This window comes from Saccopteryx leptura, chromosome 2 (assembly GCF_036850995.1).
Source record: "Saccopteryx leptura isolate mSacLep1 chromosome 2, mSacLep1_pri_phased_curated, whole genome shotgun sequence".
Classification (NCBI taxonomy): Eukaryota; Metazoa; Chordata; class Mammalia; order Chiroptera; family Emballonuridae; genus Saccopteryx; species Saccopteryx leptura.
The window spans coordinates 385,367,104-385,386,439 of record NC_089504.1 but is presented as its reverse complement, the minus strand read 5'-3'; the positions used below and the strand labels follow the sequence as shown (position 1 = coordinate 385,386,439).

At 47.1% G+C, this 19,336-nt stretch overlaps 1 long non-coding RNA gene across 2 annotated transcripts in view; it reads left to right on the top strand.

The window, feature by feature from the left end:
* Positions 1 to 19,336, top strand: part of LOC136392858 (uncharacterized) — a 355,790-nt gene that overhangs the window by 291,168 nt on the left and 45,286 nt on the right. The gene's annotated exons all lie outside the window — the stretch shown is intronic.

The window sequence follows — 19,336 nt, the reverse complement described above, 5'->3', positions numbered from 1 at the left end:
AAAGACCTTTCTTCTCTGACAACGTCATGTTCTCATGGCAAAGACACAGATAAAGACCCAGGACGTGTGCAGTGAGGACGGGGAGGTAGACGGGAGCCCTGACAACAACCACAGCAACCAAATCAATCCACTGGCAAGGCTCACCCAGTAGAGTATCACCAGGTAGGAACCAACAAGGTTCTTCGCAAACCTTAATCCGAGATCTTGTTATAAGGTAGTCACTTACCAGAAATGAACGCTGGGCAAGATAGAAGTAAACTAAAAACTCAAACAATCCTGTAATATCTGGTAACCTTGCACTTCTTTTTAATGCCTGGACATCATTAGTGACCTTTAAAAATGAATGTCTCAACACAAAACTACATTGAGGGGAATCTATTGATTCTACTGCCCTGGGTAGTGGCATCAGAATAACCCAATTTCACAAACCAGTGCCCTTCCGGGAGAGCTGGGTGGTGAGAAATGGGATGTGTTCTCTGACCAGCAGGGGGCGCTAGTGGACTGTGCTGGAAGCTCAGGGTTCTGGGCCAGGCAGGCTAGAAAAGTTCTCTACTGGCTCTTGCACACTTGAGCAGGCAGTATCCGTATTGAAGTGTGACTTCCCTGCACCTGTGTACCCAGAAAGGCACATGAGCAGTCAGCTCTGGCTCATACACTTACCTCATATCTCAGCCCCCACGCCTCATGGATTCAATTGTCCAGGCCTCATTTTCAGCTCAAAATATGTAGATAGAAAATCACACAACACTTCAATTTTCCATTAAATACCTAATTAAACTGAAAATGGAATAAAATACATATTGATACTAAATGGTAAAACATGTTTTGAAAACTTCATTTTGATATCATCCATAGAAGCAAGTGTGTACAATATTAAAATTTAATGTGAATATTACATTTTTAAATTATCACCATTTAAAGGAGTCTTGATTGTATTTATTACTTTGATATGAAGTGACTTTTGCAATCTGTGTATTTTTACCAATTATCGAGGAGTAGTATATTATATTTTAATAAATATAAATAATCTTTATAATACAGCTCCAGTCCCCGATAGTAGGGAACGCCTGCCCACTGAGCAGATCTGAACAGTCTCATCACTGAGGACTATGTACACCTGGGAGTCAGCACCTGAGAAGGTGCTCAACACAGCGTCATTGGGCATTACAACTTTAAACAACAGATGCCACTAGTCTCATTAGAATGGCTAACACTCAGTACACGAATCACAGTAAATGTTACCAAGAATGTGGGCAGCAGGAACTCTAACTCATGCTGCTGGGAGTGCAAAATAGCATGGCTGATTTTCAAAGCCCTATGTCAGTTTCTTACAAAGCTAAACACACTTTTACCTGATACAATATAGACATCACATTGCTGGGTGTTTACCTATACCAGTTATGTCCAAACAAGCATGAGCACAAAAAATTGTAGCTTTCTTTTTTCACTTTTGTTATACATAAAAAGCAACTGCTATGTCCTTCAACAGGTGAATGAATTAGCAAACGCTTGTTCATTTATGCAATGAAATATGACTGGAAATATAAAGAATAATTTTTAAGGCCACAGAAAAACACAGGAACCTAACACGCATATTCTTAAGTGAAATGAGCCAATCTGAAAAGACTGGAACCATGAGGGAGGCCCTATCAGGGCCAGGATTGGGGCAGAAGCCCTGAGACCCAGCTGTCACCCAAGGTCACCATGCCTCCTACATTCACTGGAGAGCACACACGTGCCCTTAGTCTCCAGCTGTGGGTTCTCTCCCTGACTCTTGCAGGTTTCCTGTGTCATCCTTGGGCTCGGCCCTCCCCCTCCCCTAGTTCAGCAGGAGTCTGGCTCTGTATGTAAGAGGAGCCTAAGGAAAAGGAAGATTGCACAGCCTCCAGAAAGAGGAAGATTTGCATAGACTCCCCCCTCTGTGTCAGGGGGACATATAAGAAGTGTAAAGGCTCAGGCCTGGCTGTGGGTCAGGAAGCAGAGTCTGGGGTGTCTGCACCATGGATTGGGCTCCACTCCTCCTCGCCCTCCTGGCTCACTGTACAGGTGGAGCCTGAGGGAATTCTGGGAGGGCACCTGTTTGTCACCTGGGAGGATGACCTCTCCCCCCTCCCTGGGAAAGGGGTCTGTTCTGTCCTCCCTGATCTCTGTGTTGTTCCCTCCTTGCAGGGTCTTGGGCCCAGTTTGTGCTGACTCAGCCCCGCTCTGTGTCGGGGTCTCCTGGACAGAAAGTCACCATCTCCTGCACCCGTATCAGCAGCAACATTGGGAGCACCTATGTGTCCTGGTACCAGCAATGTCTGGGCAGTGTCCCCAACACTCTTATTTACGATGATGACAAGAGACCCTCTGGGGTTCCAGATCGGTTCTCCGGTTCCACCAGCAGGTCCTCCAACTCACCTTTCTGACCATCTCTGGGCTGCAGCCTGAGGACGAGGCCAACTGCTACTGTCAGTCTAGTGATAGCAGCAGCTATAAGCACACAGTGCTCCAGACTCAAGGGGAAGTGAAACAAAACTTCCCAGAGCCTCCCTGTCCTGGGTCTGCCCTCACCGTCCACACCACAGAGAGGAGTTCCTTTCTGTCCCCTGCTGCAATGTTTGTGTTGAGATTATCAGTTTCTGAGTCCTTCTGTTTTTTTCTTTTTCCAGATTTCCATTGCAATCACTTCAAGGAGATGATTTAGTTCAGAACAGGATTTCCGAGCCTCTGCACGTCTGACATTGGAGATCAGGTCATAAAGTATGGAGAGGGGTCTTCTGTACACGTAGGACATAGAAACATCCTCAGTGCTTCACACCTAAGGTGCTAGCAGCACACTCTTTTCTAAGTTATGACTCATACACACACCTTCAGACATTCCAAATATCCCCTGAGGGAGCCTAATCACCTCAGTCTGAGAATCACTGTGTTAAAAGGCCATGGTCTCAGCCATTAGGACATCTTTGACTTTCAGTCCCGTTTAAGCCATTCAGCTAGACAGAGACTGGATGTGTTATTACTCTGTCTTCCTGCATCCCCATCTGTTAGGACCATTACACACACTCACATGAGGTCAAAGAGCCTGTGACCAACCATTTGAAATCTCCTGATAACCAGAGAACAGAGTACAATTTTTGGCCAGACTATGGTGCCGCTCTTTCTTTGAAATTGTATACAATGCACATGAAAATATTGTATATCTATCTTCATTTATTACCTTTTGGTGTAGTTTTAAGATTATTTTTGAATTTATTCATCAATTTTAGAGAGAGAAAGGAAGTAGGAGAGGCAGTTGGTACATTGATCTTTTCCTGTATGTGCCCTGAGCAGGGATCAAACCATGATTTTGCATACCTGGACCACACTCTAACCAACAGAACTATCCAGCCAGGGCTGGAGTATTTTTCAAGCATGAGACGCAAGGATGAATAAACACATGACAAGGTGTTGTACTTTTGGAATCCGTATTTTTCTATGGGTCCGAAAGAATGGACAAGAACAACAGGTGAATATGCAGCAAATTCTGGGGACAGAAGGCAAGACAAGCTCCATGAGCAAACGCACTGCTGAATGCAGGGAGTTGCTGGACTGTCCGCTCACATTTTACTTTACTAAGATTCTGTAAGATCATCAATGGTCACATGATACTAATACCCAGCTCAAAATCCATCACGTGACAAGTAAAATTTAATATTCAACTCCTCAACCAAAAGTCCCACGAAAGACTTTGGTCAGAAAACTCATGAAGAAAGATCGACGGGTTTGAACTCCGTCTGAAAAAAACAGGATTCTGCGCTGTGACATCGGTGAAGACAGCCGAAAATGATCGAGGACGTGCGTGCTGGTCTGGGCTTTCTTCTCAAACATGTCATCCACGAACCTCATGACTCCAAACACAGGATATTTTGTTCCTCATTCACTCTTTCAATTAGCACAACAATCAATTAGCTAACCATTCCGGAGATTCCGACACATACATTTATGGGGCAGTAGGGGAAATCCATTACTTTCACGGGCAAGTGCTTAGGGACATTAAATGCATGTTTATTCTAAAGCACATACTGATGAGGGGATATGGTGTGTGAATGTGGTTTCACAGTCAGTGAGAGTGTAGGATGAGGGGATAGAGGGTGGAAGATTAAAGAAGAGGAGAACTATAGATGATGGTTGAAGTGCTATAATGGCTGCAGGTGATTCTATGAACTATTCTCTGTAGTTTGCATAACTTCAATAACTTCAACATTTTCATCCTGAATTCCCTATTTCTGTCTGCATTGATGGTGCATGTCCTGGTACTGAGAGCCACTCAGGGGTGCTAAAATATGTGTTGTCACCATGATTTCAGATTCCATTCCATCTATTCTCAAAAGGCAGTGGAGGAATTGTCTTGAACACCATAAATAAACAGGATTTGAGGGTTTTAAAGAAACAGGGGATTGAGAAAGCTGGAGGTCTAGACCAAAGGGAGGTGATGCATGGTGGGGAGAGGTGGCGGGGCCAACCAGGAAGCCTCCTGAGGGGAGCCTAGGAGTTGGGGTTTTGTGCAAACAGCAGTGAGGAGTCACTGAGTATTTAAGCAGGGAGCGCCCTGCCTGAGCTGAATGACAAAGATCCCTCTGAGTGCCCTGAGAGAGTGCCCATGTAATCAAGCGATCCTGGTCATGTATCATTTACTAACAGGCCCTGTGAGTCTGGAAGTGTGGAGATTGTTAGATTCAAGGAGTACTGACATGCTGGGGCTGCCAAGAGTGTACAAGGTCCCTGTGACGCTGAGAACAAAGAGTTCAGCAACATCCTGCATTGAGTCAGAGACCCTTATCAGAAGTTTATGTTTGAAATTCTCCACTGAGTAATACCCCCCCTGTAACTGCGCACGACCTCCCTAGCCAATGACTAACAGCCACATCAGCTTCTGTATGATGCTTGCTCATCCTAGATAGCCACCCTATAAAAAGGAGCCATTTTAGAAGCTCGGGGCTGCAGTCCCTGTGCAGGTTTGGGGGGCTGGAGTCCCTGTGCAGTTTGTTGGCTGCGCAGGTTTGGTTGGCTGCAGTGCTCCAGTCTCTTCGGAGGCGTGGGTTGCCTGCAGTCCCTGCGCAGGTTTGGGGGAGCTGCAGTGTTCCCCTGTGTGGGTTGCCTGCAGTCCCTGTGCAGGTCTGCAATAAAACCTATAAAATTTACTTTGCGTCTGCTGTAGTTTATCTCCTGGGATGTAACAGATGGAGGCTCCAGTGAGATTGGCCGTGGCCTATCTCGCTGGGATGTAACAGAGATCACTGGACCATTTGCACAGTTAATGCAGAATTAGAGTCAGGGTACAGTGTGGACGTGATGGTTTCTGCATTCAACTGCCCAGGCATTCATCATGTCTGAAAACACATCACTATCTCACATTTCTCTTGCTGTTAAAATAAGACCATAAGTAAAAAAATGTAAGTAGAGAAAGTTTTGTTTAAAATATTAACAAGTTCTAGGATGCCAAAGCAGTGTCCTAACAAGAAACACATGACACAGATCTGCAGAACACCACCAACTAAGATGAAAAGTCAGTTTCTAGTATATAATGAGAAAGCATGTTGCACTCTCCACTGGTAAATGTGAAGCCTATGACAGCCATTATTTTTAGCAATCACTTAATCCTATGAGCTCGTTATGAAAACTCTGCGTGCATGACTTGCCCTGACATGTTTGCTGACTGGTGGTCCTCCTTCTCGGGCTCCCTCTGGATAAAGGCAGCAGCTTCTGCTGTGTTCTGGTGAACAGGAAACAGCACTCTGTAGAAATTTCACAGGTCGGTGTGCAAGCAGTTCTCCAGGAAGCTCCTCAGTAGGAAGATGTGGGCCTGGGAGCAGTGTGGGAAGAGCAGCTGGGGGTTGTGGCCCAGCAAGGAGCTCAGGTGGCAGAGGCTGAACTCCATGTTGGCCCCGCCCGCAGTCCCCTTGTTGATGCTGCTGAGCTTGCTGAGCCTGTGGTGCAGGGTGAAGCCCTGGGGAAGCTGTGTGGCCCAGAGGCGCTTTCCAACACCAGCTCCCCCTCCGCCCACTGCGGGAGGGGGGCCATTTGCAGTAGTGCGGTGTGGGGGTGCCAGGCCTTAGGGGCACAAGGTGAGGGCAGGGTGGAGGGCAATGGTTAGGAGCAGCCCGGGGGATCCACGCCAGGGCCTGGACAGAGGGGCCATCCAGTGGCAGACCCCGTGGGCGCATCCTGGGACCAGGGGTGGCCTGAGGCCCTGGGGCATGAGTGAGCACAGGGCCTGGAAAGAGGCAGAGGCCTGCTGAGTGCTCCCTGCTGTGTGGGGTGGAGCTGGGACCAGAATCCAAGGGCTTCTCAGTGTCCAGCTGAGAACTGGCTCTCCCTCCAGGCATCCCTAACCCCTCCATCTCCTTCAGGGTTTTGCTTCTGAGGGCCACCAGACCTTTTTCTTGATAGTAAGCAGGTGGGTGCTCCCACTTTTTCTCCTGAGTTTGAAGGAAGTCCAACACTTCTTCGGGGCCTCCTCAGACTAGAGTCCAGAGGCTGAAGGCTCTTAGGCCCGGCACACAGGAGAGCTGGGGCCTGAAGGAGGTGTGGCCTGCAGGAGCCCACACCCAGCAGGGTGCCCAGGCCTCTTCTCTCATGTGACAGAGAGGCCCAGCACACCTGCCGCCCCTTGGGCATGGGCATGAGGCTGCCCTCCTGCCGGCACGCACTCTCCGGAGCCAAACCTCAGGGATGCCCCGCAGCCCCGCCCCCCAGGGCTCCACAGACAGCATGCACAGACAAGCCTGGACATTCGCCCCAAAGCTTTCCTTGGAGGTTGACACTCACATCCCTTCCTTTTTCGCAGCCTCCCTAACCCATTAATGCCCAAGAAGCCTCAGGTTTTCTAATTCTCTCTTTAAATCACAGCACTTTCCTCCAAAGGCAGCAGCAGTCTGAGGTCTGTTATGGCCCCAGGGCTTGTTGTCAGTGGTGAATGAGTGTTGAGTACAGTTTTATAGGGTATGCAATGCAAAGCAGTCGGGCTCTGCATGGCTTAGAATAATCTCCACTGGGCTCCATGGACGCCAGTTGGGTGTCTAAGAAAATTGAATTTAACACTAATAATCCCAGCCTCCGATAAAGAAATAACAACATAGGGACCAAAATGCAGAGGTGATCAAATATATATATATATAGCTTTTCATTCTGATTCTGATTCTAACATTGTAAGAGATAGACACAGCAGAAGTGATGTGACATCACTTGTGATATTAGGTCATTAAAAGACTAGCCTGTCTTCGTTGGTCTTTCTTGGTTTGTCATTCTAGAGGACATGTTGAAACTGGCAGCAGACAAAGGTCACAATTTTGAGGTCCAGATGGTTGCCAGGCCCACATGGCTACATGTACTGCAGTGCTTACAGGCTGGGAACGGGGACCATGGGTCGGACTTGGATTCCAGGGTTCATAGGGTGACAGTGAAAGGGGCATGATAGTCCTCCAGGTACCAAGTAAAGAAGCCACGGGGAACAAGTGGATGGCAGAGCAAATTCTGAGCACAGGACACAAGTTTCATGGAAAAAAAAAACTTGCAAAGTATAGTAAGTTGTATGAACATCTGCTAATGTTCCACTTAAATAACTAACTGGAAGATAGCCGTTTGTCCACAAAACATCAAATGCAGAGCTCAGTGTTCACCCCATGATCAAGAAATACTAACATTCGATGCTTTAAGCAAAAATCTCAGAAAGAATCTTGTTGCAAGTCTCTGGGAAAAGATGTTTGGGTTTGTGAGCTCTGTGGACAGAGAAGCTTCTGACCTGCGAGAAGTGGGTAATGAAAGCCCGTAAATGATTGTCAAGACTTGTGGTTCCATTTGACCTTTTTTCTTCTACTGTGTCACATGCTGTGAGTACGGCAAGTGCACACATTACATACATGATGATTCTATCATGAGATCAACTAGAACAACAATTCACTTTGTTAGAAAATGGGAAACAAAACCCCAATTCATGTGAGAGTAGTAAAAGACTAAATATTTCATGTATAATATATAGAAAAAACAATTTCTGGATAAGTTGTGCCATATTCCAATAAAGTGTACAATGCTTTTAGTATTGTCCATTAGGTGCAAACCCTTTAAGCTGTCATTTATGTACGTTTTCTACCCTCCATAAACCAAGAATCCTGTGGGAGAGAGAAGCCACAGAAAGCACGTGCAGCACTATGGGATCACAGTATCCATGAGCCAAACCGTAGATGTGCAACTAGAGACAGTGACCTGCTGAGCTGCAGAAACGAGCCCGGCTCTCAGGGCTTTGGGCCTGGGGGAGATGCAGATGGGGCTGTGCATCTGCCCTGAGGTCCCTACACAGCTGCTCAGTAAGGACAATTCATTCAGAGGAGCCTGGGCTTGATGGCAAGGCTCTGTGCTCACTGATGGGGACTCAGCAGCTGTGGCCTCTATGGCACTTAAGGGTCCGCTGAGTAAGAATTTTGTATGGTTTCAGCAGTTGCTTCTTCCCAGATCTCTCCCAAGGGGAGCGGATAACTGCGATCCTCCTTAGTCTGGGGTGGGCTTTGAGCTCAGAGAAAGGCTGGGAGGTCACTGAGGGACACACATTTGCATGGACAGCTCCTCCTCTGGCAGAGGGGGGAGAAGAAAAGGAGGCCTGGGGCAGCCCAGCCCCACTGTGGGCTCAGGGCTGTGAGCACCATGGCCTGGACCCCTCTCCTCCTCGTGCTCCTCTCTCACTGCACAGGTAGGTATAAGAATTTAGGGCACTGGAGAACACCCAACATCACTCTGTCTTACTTAGAAATTTGAGAAAGTAGGTCCTTGAACCATCACCCATGAGTGTCTGTGTTTGCAGGTTCCCTGTCTCAGTCTCTGGTGACTCAGCCACCCTCCCTCTCGGCATCTCCTGGAGCATCAGCCAGACTCACCTGCACCCTGAGGAGTGACATCAGTGTTGGCAGCTATGGTATATACTGGTACCAGCAGCAGCCAGGGAGTGCTCCCAGGTATCTCCTGTACTACTACTCAGACTCAAATAAGCACCAGGGCTCCGGAGTCCCCAACCGCTTCTCGGGATCCAAAGACACTTCAGCCAATGCGGGGCTCCTGCTCATCTCTGGGCTGCAGCCTGAGGACGAGGCCGTCTATTACTGTGCGATCTGGTACAATAGTGCTTCCCACAGTGACACACACAGATGAGGAAGTGGGACAAAAACATTAGCCTGCTCAGAATCTTCTTTCATGACAATTTAAACAAATTGAAATAAATAGCATATATATAAACTATATTTGGAAGCATATTCTGATTCATTATGGGCCAACTCTGATTATCCTTACACAATTTCTGAAGCTTAAGGACAAGCACACCCAGAGGAAGCCGTGATGATGCAGTAATGTTCCCTGATTATTCACATGTAATAACCCAGAACTTATGCATCTGCTCTTTTTCTCTTGAAATAAGGAAAATGAGGCTTTCCCAGCAGCTGTCTTTATCAGGGCTCAGTAATCATGTCCGTAGGTGGACGGTCCTCACAGCGTGGATGCTGCTCTTCAAGTAGTCAGAGCAGGGACCTGCCTGTCCTTCCAGGTCCAGAGCTCTGTGTCTCAAAGATGTGGCACTTAGGTGTGAGGTGCTGGGTGAGGACGCAGGTCCTGCAGGAATTCTGGGCACAGAGCTGGCCTGGAAGGCTTGTTGGTCCCTGAGACTTCAGTTGTAAAGTTAGGGAGAGGGGTGTTCGTCAAAATGATAATTTAAGTCCTCAGATCAGGATATTATTTTGAAACATGAGTGTGTGTGTGTGTGTGTGTGTGTATGTGTGTGTGAGAGAGTGTGTGTCTGAGTGTGTGCAGAGTGTGCCACACAGATGCTGAGAAAATACTGAGCCTTCTCCAGGGAAAGAGGTGAGATGGGTCCATGGATGAGACGTTCATACAGCTGACAGCTCTCAGAGCCTTGGGGCCTCCTGAGGGATTTTCTGAACCTCCAGGCCCTGACCATATCCTGTCCTCTCACCCCAGCAGAGCTCTCCAACAATGCAGGGTGTGTGCTGGGCTGTGAGAGATCAGAAGCAGAAACTCCCCCGTGTGTGCCTGTGTCACTGACCCTGTGAAGTTCTAGATAAGCCCAGACCTGAGGTAGCCTTCTCCTGCACAGTGTGCGGAACTTACACGGAGGGTTCATGGAAAACGGCAATGGCTCCAAGGGCTCCCGGACAGATCTCTTACCTTGTGACATAGACAGGGGTGACAAACCCTCAAGGGTTCCTCCTCTTCCCTGGCTCCTGTGTGTGCACACGGCCTCCCTGACCCCCAGGCTCCAGCTGATGAGGAGACTGACCTTCACTGCCACCAACTCAGCACAACATGATGTCACAGAGAACTTCCCACCTACTGAGGTGAGGGCAAAATCTACCATTCTTCTTGTGTGACCCATCACTGCTCTGTCCTTGATTGTGATCAACCTTGTTCAGGTTTTGGCTTCCTTTGGGAGTTTTGCTTTGATACTAGGATGTCTCATGATCTTACCTTGACCTGCATGTAAGGGTCAATGACAACATCTCCATTTCTTATTGGCTTTCAATTCAAACAGAATCACCTTGTGCTAGTTACCATATATTTACCTGAGTTTCTGGCTGGGGTGACAAGTACAACAGAAATCTGGAATATGTGACCTGGGAGACCAGATAGCATCTACCAACCTCATAGCTGCCCTTGCTCCAGGCCTATGATCTGATGCTCATTCTATGAACCCTGACACCTTAGGGAAACTGGGTGTCATTTTTTTCTGAGATGATGTTCTGAGGAGATCCTGACCTCCAGGCCCTGGGAGCTCCTCTCCAGAAAGGGAATGACTCTGAGGCCTGTCTCCTGCTCACTTCCTCTAGTTTAACCCCATGTCCCATCCAACTTTCCCTATGTATTTTCTTATTGGGATAGTAAGAAATAAATATTAGTTGATTTGGATCTAGACCTTATAATTTAAACTCCATTAAATCCATGGAGTCCTTAACAAATGAACTTGAGCTCTGATAATGAAGATTAGAGAACAGAAAATGAGAATTTATAAATCTCATAATGGAAGCAGAATCTCTAAAATTGGCAGAGTTTCATTCATAGTAATATTTATATCAATCCATGTTCTGAGACAGATTGCATATCTGGACAAATCTCTCTTAAAATACCTGAAGAGTCAGATTAAAGGAAGAATTGTCGGTATCACAATCAAGGAGAATGAGAACCTGCAGAAGGATCAATCCCCTCAAAGCTGATCCACTCTCCCTCAGCTGTGATGTTCAACAGGAAGCTCCCTGTGCATTTACTTTTGCAATATTTGTACTGGAAGTGACACCGATTTAATTTATTATTTATGTACATGTTTGCACCTCCCACAGATGGGAAACCTCAAGAGACAAAGTCTACATAATCACTACTTTGTATCAGAGTCACAGTAACTGGGAAAGAGCCCCTGGGTGTATGAGTAGACACGGGACCTGGTGAGCTCCATACAGAAACCAGTTGGGCTCTCAGGGCTTTGGGCCATGGGGAGCTGTGTGACCTGCCACCCACAGGGGGCGCTGTGAGACTGCACTGAGATTGCCACCAATAATTCAGTGATAACAATTTTCTCACAGGCACTGGGTCTGTGGGATGCTTCCTGTGCTCCCTGAAGGGACACAGTAGCTGGGTGATATCTGCCCTGGGAGAGTCCCCTAAGAACAACTTTTGTGTGGTCTCAGCAGGTGCTTCCTCCAGGGCTCTCCTGAGGGGTGAAGTCAGTGGCCATCCTCATTAGTCTACAGTGTGAGCTCAGCTCAGCACCAGGGCTCAGGGAGGGGCTTGCGGTCACTAAGGGACACACATTTGCATGGACAGACCCTCCTCTGGCAGAGTGGGGAGAAGAAAAGGAAGCCTGGGACAGCCCCAGCCCCACTGTAGGCTCAGGGCTGTGAGCACCATGGCCTGGACCCCTCTCCTCCTCATGCTCCTCTCTCACTGTGTAGGTAAGTGTAAAAGTTTAGGACAGTGGGGAACACCCAACATCACTTCTGTCTTACTAAAATCTTGAGAAAGTAGGTTCTTGACTCCTCACCTTGAGTGTCTGTGTTTGCAGGTTCCCTGTCCCAGCCTGTGCTGACTCAGCCGCCCTCCCTCTCTGCATCTCCTGGAGCATCAGCCAGACTCACCTGCACCCTGAGCAGTGGCATCAATGTTGGTGGATACTGGATAGGCTGGTTCCAACAGAAGCCAGGGAGCCCCCCTCGGTATCTCCTGTGGTTCAAGTCAGACTCAGATAAGCACCAGGGTTCCGGGGTTCCCAGTCGCTTCTCTGGATCCAAAGACGTTTCAGCCAATGCGGGGCTCCTGCTCATCTCTGGGCTGCAGCCTGAGGACGAGGCCGACTATTACTGTACGATCTGGCACAATAATGCTTCCCACAGTGACACACACAGATGAGGAAGTGGGACAAAAACGTCAGCCTGCTCAGAATCCTCTTTCATGACAATTTAAACAAATTGAAATAAATAACATGTACATAAACCATATTTGGAAGCATATCTGATTCATAATAGGCCAACTCTGATTATTCATTCACTATTTCTGAAGCATAGACAAGCATATCTAGAGGGAGCCGTGATGATGCACTAATGTTCCCTGATTTTTCACATGTAATAAACCAGAACCTGTGCATCTGCTCTTTTTTTCTTGAAATAAGAAAATGAGGCTTTCCCAGCAGCTGTCTTTATCAGGGCTCAGTAATCATGTCCGTAGGTGGACGGTTCTCACAGCGTGGATGCTGCTCTTCAAGTAGTCAGAGCAGGGACCTGCCTGTCCTTCCAGGTCCAGAGCTCTGTGTCCCAAAGATGCAGCACTGAGGTGTGAGGTGCTGGGTGAGGACGCAGGTCCTGCAGGAATTCTGGGCACAGAGCTGGCCTGGAAGACCTGCTGGTTCCTGAGACTTCAGTTGTGAAGTTAGGGAGAGGGGTGTTCGTTAAAAAGGTAATTTAAGTCCTCTGATCAAGATACCTCTTTTTGGGACATGTGTGTGTGTTGTTCTTGTTCGTGTCATACAGATGCTGAGAAAATACTGAGCCTGCTCCAGGGAAAGAGGTGAGATGGGTCCATGGATGAGACGTTCATACAGCTGACAGCTCTCAGAGCCTTGGGGCCTCCCGAGGGATTTCCTGAGCCTCCAGGCCCTGACCGTTTCCTGTCCTCTCACCCCAGCAGAGCTATCCAACAATGCAGGGTGTGTGCTGGGCTGTGAGAGATCAAAATCAGAAACCCCCCCGTGTTGCTGTGTCACTGACCCTGTGAAGCTCTCGATAAGCCCAAACCTGAGGTAGCCTTCTCCTGCACAGCGTGTGGCACTTACACGGAGGGTTCATGGAAAATGGCAATGGCTCCAAGGGCTCCCGGACAGATCTCTTACCTTGTGACACAGACAGGGGTGACTGACCGTCAGGGGTTCTGCCTCTTCTCTGGCTCCTGTGTGTGCACACAGCCCCCCTGACCCCCAATCTCCAGCTGATGACAAGGCTGACCTTCACTGCCACCAACTCAGCACAACCTGATGCCACAGAGAACTTTCTGCCTTGTAAAGTGAGGGGCAAATCTACCGTTCTTCTCGTGTGACCCATCACTGCTCTGTCCTTGATTGTGATCAACCTTGTTCAGGTTTTGGCTTCCTTTGGGAGTTTTGCTTTGATACTAGGATGTCTCATGATCTTACCTTGACCTGTATGTAAGGGTCAATGACAACATCTCCATTTCTTATTGGCTTTCAATTCAAACAGAATCACCTTGTGCCAGTTACCATATATTTATCTGAGTTTCTGGCTGGGGTGACAAGGACAACAGAAATCTGGAATATGTGACCTGGGAGACCAGATAGCATCTACCAACCTCATAGCTGCCCTTGCTCCAGGCCTATGATCTGATGCTCATTCTATGAACCCTGACACCTTAGGGAAGCTGAGAATTTATTTTGCTTCTGAGATGACACTCTGAGGAGCTCTGCTCCAGAAAGTGTGTGGCTCTGAGACCTGTCTCCTGTCACTTCCTCTAGTTTAACCGCATGACCCATCTTTCTTTCTTTATGGATTCTCTTGTTGGGAAAGTAAGGAATAAATATTAGTTGATTTGGACCTAGACCGTATAATTCAATCTCTATTAAATACATGGCGCTTTTAACAAATAAACCTGAACAGGGATAATGAAGATTAGAGAACAGAAATTAGAATTTATAAATCTCATAATTGAGGTATCACCTCTAAAATTTGTAGATTTCCATTCATAGTAATATTTTATCATATATATGAATCCTTGTACTGAGACAGATTGCATATCTGGACAAATCTCTCTTAAATACCTGAAGAGTCAGAAGAAAGGAAGAATTGTCAGCATCACAATCAAGGAGAATGAGAAGCTGCAGAAGAATCAAGCCCCTCAAAGCTGATCCACTCTCCCTCGTCTGTGATGTTCAACATGAAGCTCCTTGTGCATTTACTTTTGCAACATTTATGCTGGAAGTGACTCCAATTTAATTTATTATTTATGTACATGTTTTTAACTCCCACAGACTAAGAACCTCAAGAGACAAATTCTACAGTAATCACTACTTTGTATCAGCGTCACAGTAACTGGGAAAGAGCCCCTGGGTGTGTGAGTAGACACAAGACCTGGTGAGCTCCATACAGAAACCAGTTGGGCTCTCAGGGCTTTGGGCCATGGGGAGCTGTGTGACCGCCACCCACAGGGGGCGCTGTGAGACTGCACTGAGATTGCCACCAATGATTCAGTGATAACAATTTGCTCACAGGCACTGGGTCTGTGGGATGCTTTCTGTGCTCCCTGAAGGGACAAAGTAACTGGGAATCTGCCTGGGAGAGTTTGCTGAGCAAGGACTTTTGTGGGGTCTCAGCAGGTGCTTCCTTCAGGGCTCTCCTGAGGGGTGAAGTCAGTGGCCATCCTCCTTAATGTGAGCTCAGCTTAGCACCAGAGCTCAGGGAGGGGTTGGCGGTCACTGAGGGACACACATTTGCATGGAAGTCCCTCCTCTGGCAGAGGGGGGAGAAGAAAAGGAGGCCTGGGGCAGCCCAGCCCCACTGTGGGCTCAGGGCTGTGAGCACCATGGCCTGGACCCCTCTCCTCCTCGTGCTCCTCTCTCACTGCACAGGTACGGACAGGTATAGGGGACACTGGGCATCCTAAGTATATTTTCTTGGGCCCTAGACCTCTCACGCACTGGTGACTGTGTCTGCAGGTTCCCTGTCCCAGCCTGTGCTGACTCAGCTGCCCTCCCTCTCTGCATCTCCTGGAGCATCAGCCAGACTCACCTGAGTAGTGGCTTCAGTGTTGGCGACTATGGTATAATCTGGCTCCAGCAGTGGCCAGGGCGTGCTTCCCGCTACCTTCTGTGGTTCAATTCAGACTCAGATAAGGACCAGGGTTCCGGGGTCCCCAGCCGCTTCTCTGGATCTAAAGACACCTCGGCCAATGTGGGGCTTCTGCTCATCTCTGGGCCCCAGCCTGAGAATGAGGCGGACTATTACTGTGAGATCTCATACAGTGGTGTTCTTCACAGTGACACACACAGATAGGGAAGTGGGATTTAAAGCTCACCCTCCCCAGAAACTTAGTTTATTACAAATGAACATTTCAAAATCATTTCTATATTGAAATTATACTGAGAACTAACTCATGGTTTATGTGGAGTCCACTTCCAATTTTTCCCATGTTTCTGAATTCTCAGTATAACAGCATCAATACAAATAATAAATTGTTTATTAAGACACTGAATTTTTGCCTGTTATCTATGTGAAATAAAACCAGAGCATGAGGGACTGCTGTGATTCTCTTGAAATAAGGAAATAGCATTTGAAAAAAATTTTTACAACTCGGGAAGCATCCCTGCAGGTGGACCGTCCTCCACAACCAGGACTCTTCACTACAAGAGATGGAGCAGTGACCTGCCCCTTCCTCCCAAGCGCCTGTCTGTGCACAGGCGGTGGAAGAGCTCTGAGTACCGTGGATGAGGCATCAAGATGTGAGGTCCCGGGTGGCTACTCCAGCCCGGGAGGACTTCCAGCTCAGAGCTGGGGCAACCTTTGCTGGGCACCTGAGCCTGCTGTTCAATCTGGAGAGAGGGGGCTACCAAGAGGGAAATTTGTGAACTGAGGTCAAGAAATCTTTTCGGGGTTTCGATGGGATGAAAATGCTCCACTGTTCCTGGGGAAATGTGGAGCCCGCTCCAGGGAAAGGGGTGAGATCGGTCCATGGAAGAGACACTCATACAGCCGACAGCACTGAGGCTCATGGGGTCTCCTGAGAGGGACTGTCTTGAGCCCCGAGGCCCTGACTGTGTCCTGTTCTCTCACCCCACAGGAGCTTTCCAATAATCTGGGGTGACAGTGGGCTGTCGTACATCAGGAACGGGGACTTCCCAGTGTCCGTCACTTTCCCTGTGGAGTTCTTGATGAGCCAGGATCTGAGAACACTTTATCTTGAGCATGGAGCAGCAAACACAGTGAGCACCCAGCCAGCACAGGGCTGTACCTGTGACCAAGGACAAAGGTGCCTGACAGTCAGGGGTCCAGCCCTCTTGTCTGGCTCCTGGTTGTGCACCTGACCTCTCTGACCATCTCTGACCTCTAGCCTGATGAGGAGGCTGACTATCACTGTCACTTAGATAAGTACAACCCCATGCACAAAGAACACCTGTGCCAAGAGAACCTGAAGTAATAAAAATAGCCCTCCTCTCTCCAAAGACCCATTGTTTTCCATGTCATGGACTGTGACCGTCACCCACTGGTCATGAGACAGCTTCTGCTGTCACCTGGGTTATTAAACTAGGCGGCCTCATGTTCTTGACTTGGTCTGTCTTCAATGGTCAATAAAATATTTACTGTTATTACTGGCCTTCCAATTCAAAAAGAATCACTTTGTACTGAGAAACAAAATATCCCTCAGAGCTGCCGGGCAGGTGACAAGAAATGCTCAAGTCTGGCATCTGTGCCCTGGGAGACTCAGGGGCCCTCTCCCACCTCCCTGCATGGCCCTGCTCCCGGCCTGGGCTTGATGCCCGTCCCCTGTACCCTCACCACTCAGGGAAGCTGCTTTCTCTGCTTCCTGGAGGTCACCCTCTGAGGACCCCTGATCTCCAGGTTCTGGGAGACTCTCCCTGTGAGGACATGGCTCTCAGACCTGTCACCTGCTCACTTCCTCCACTGTAACCACATGACCTGTCATACCTTTCCCTCTGTGGTTCTTTGTTTGGTATGGTAATGAGTAAACATCTATGTTTGGACCTATAATTTATAAATCCAACCTCCATGAAAACCACCAAACTCTTAAAAAATGAACTTCATCAGGGCTAATGTGGATTAGGACACAGCAGGGAAGGAGCAGTTTTAGGTCAGAAATAAAGAAGTAAGCTCTGAAAAGAGATGAGATGTGCTTTTATGGTAATGTTGAGAAAAATTACAAAACTAGACAAAAAAAATCTTATATTTATCAAATACATATGAATGTGTGTGTGTGGAAAATGTGACTTTACATTTGTGAGTACATGAAACATGGAGCTTAGACTTGTATTCTTATTTATTAATATTGTATTGTTTATCTGTAGTACAACTGTAAACGTACCATTGCCTACCCCTGTGTATATGCATTTCTAGGTTGAGTTCAAGCATAAATGAGAACATACTAAATGAATTAACAACAAAAGACCTTTCTTCTCTGACGACATCATGTTCTCATGGCAAAGACACAGATAAAGAGCCAGGACGTGTGCAGTGAGGACGGGGAGCCAGACTGGAGCCCTGACAACAACCCAGCTCCCAAGTCAATCCACTGGCAAGGCTCACTCAGTAGAGTATCGCCCGGTAGGAACCAACAGGGTTCTCCTCAGAACCTTAACCCAAGATCTTGTTATTAGGTAGTTACTTACTAGTAGTGAACCCAGGGACAAGATAGAAGTAAACTCAAAGCTCAAACAATCTTGTAATATCTGGTAACCTTGCACTGCTTTTGCTGCCTGGAGATGATCAGTGACTTCTAAAAATGAATGTCTCAACACAAAACCACACTGAGGGGATCTATTGATTCTACTGCCCTCGGTAGTGGCATCAGAATGACCCAATTTCACAAACCAGTGCCCTTCCAGGAGAGCTGGGTGGTGTGAAATGGGCTTTGGATGTGTGTTCTAGATCAACAGGGGGCGCTGGTGGACTGTGTCTGAGAGCTCTGGGTTCAGAGCCAGGCCCAGTGGGAAAATTTTCTAAGGGCTCTTGCACACTTGGGCAGGCAGTGTCCTCACTGAAGTGTGACTTCCCTGCACCTGTGGACCCAGAAAGGCGCATGAGCAGTCGGCTCTGATTCACACCCTTACCTCATATCTCAGCCCCATCCCTTCATGGATTCAATTGTCCAGGCCTGATTTACAGCTCAAAATAGATAGAAAATCACACAACACTTCAATTTTTTATTAAATACCTAATTATACTGAAAATGGAATAAAATATATATTGATACTAAAAGGTAAAACCTGTTTTGAAAAGGTTGTTTAGATATCATCCAGAGAACTCAAGTGTGTACAATATAAAATTTAATATGAATATTACATTATTACATTATTAAACTACCACCACTTAAAGGAGTCTGTATTCTATTTATTAATTTGATATGAAGTGTTTTTTGCAATCTGTGTATTTTTACCAATTATTGAGGGGTGGTATATTATATTTTAATACATATAAATAATCTTTATAATACAGCTCCAGTCCCCGAGAGTAGGGAACGCCTGCCCACTGAGCAGATCTGAACAGTCTCATCACTGAGGACTATGTACACCTGGGAGTCAGCACCTGAGAAGGTGCTCAACACAGTGTCATTGGGCATTATGAGTTTAAACAAGAGATACCACAACTCTCATTAGAATGGTAACCCTCAGTACACGGATGACAGCAAATGCTACCCAGGATGTGGGCAGCAGGAATTCTAACTCATGCTGCTGGGAGTGCAAAATAGCATGGCTGTTTTTTAAGACCCTATGTCAGTTTCTTACAAAGCTAAACACACTTTTACATGATACAATATAGACATCACATTGCTGGGTGTTTACTTATATTAGTTACTTATGTTCAAACAAGTATGAGAACAAAAAGTTGTAGCTTTTTTTTCCACTTTTGTTATACCTTAAAAAGCAACTGCTATGTCCTTCAATAGGTGAATGGATTAGCAAACTCTTGTCCATTTATGCAATGGAATATGATTGGAAATATAAAGAATAATTTATAAGGCCACAGAAAAACGCAGGAACCTAACATGCAGATTATTAAGTGAAATTAGTCAATCTGAGAAGACTGGAACCATGAGG